Here is a 716-nt window from a genome sequence, read left to right as displayed (position 1 = left end):
TGGGCGATTCGGCTCTTTGTATTAAGCAATGCATAAATACATGATGCTGTTTTGTTCATAATTGTTTATGCAATTTTATGCAATTTACAAAATTATATTTGATTTATACCAGTTAATTTAGACGTAATGCACGTTTTTTATAGACCGTTATTTCCTTGCGTTGACAATTTAAATGTGCTGCATTATTTTGCTCATTGCACCCTACTGTGGCCTCGGAAGACAAGCCAAAAGTTTCCTTAAGACCTGTTTAATCTGCATATAAAACATTAGAAATTAGATATTTGTTTAATTTTTATTGTGTTTGACTGTTAAAACAAAAAATATTTGTTGTTTGTCTCAATAAATTGTGTTAATTATTAGGGGTGCTCCGATCAGGGTTTTTGAGGCGATCACCGATCGCTGATCTCAGACAGCAGTATCTGCCGATACCAATCACCGATACCGATCTTTTTAACAGTGAATGCTTTAATCCGTTAACATGAGCGTGGAAAAAATACACACCGCATACGCACTGCAAACTGAGTAACGTGAACCTGGCGTTATGTATGTGCGCTGCGAGTGTGCATGAGCGCACGGTCTTCAGGAGAGCGCGCGAGCGCTGAATGGTTAAACACTGGCAAGAATTAAATAGTAATGCAATTTATAAACTTTATGTGATGTGACACTACCTTGATTGTGCAAGTGACAATTCCTGTGTCAACTGTGCAGCGTGGAGC

The 716-nt window shown here is 38.0% G+C and overlaps 1 protein-coding gene across 1 annotated transcript in view; it reads left to right on the top strand.

Moving 5' to 3' along the window:
• Window positions 1-716, top strand: part of LOC107657123 (adenylate cyclase type 2-like) — a 64,333-nt gene that overhangs the window by 26,784 nt on the left and 36,833 nt on the right. The gene's annotated exons all lie outside the window — the stretch shown is intronic.

The sequence above is a fragment of the Sinocyclocheilus anshuiensis genome, unplaced genomic scaffold, assembly GCF_001515605.1.
Source record: "Sinocyclocheilus anshuiensis isolate Anshui unplaced genomic scaffold, SAMN03320099.WGS_v1.1 scaffold944, whole genome shotgun sequence".
NCBI classification, from domain to species: domain Eukaryota; kingdom Metazoa; phylum Chordata; class Actinopteri; order Cypriniformes; family Cyprinidae; genus Sinocyclocheilus; species Sinocyclocheilus anshuiensis.
Note: the sequence above shows the minus strand (reverse complement) of the source record. Positions and strands in the feature narration are given on the sequence as shown.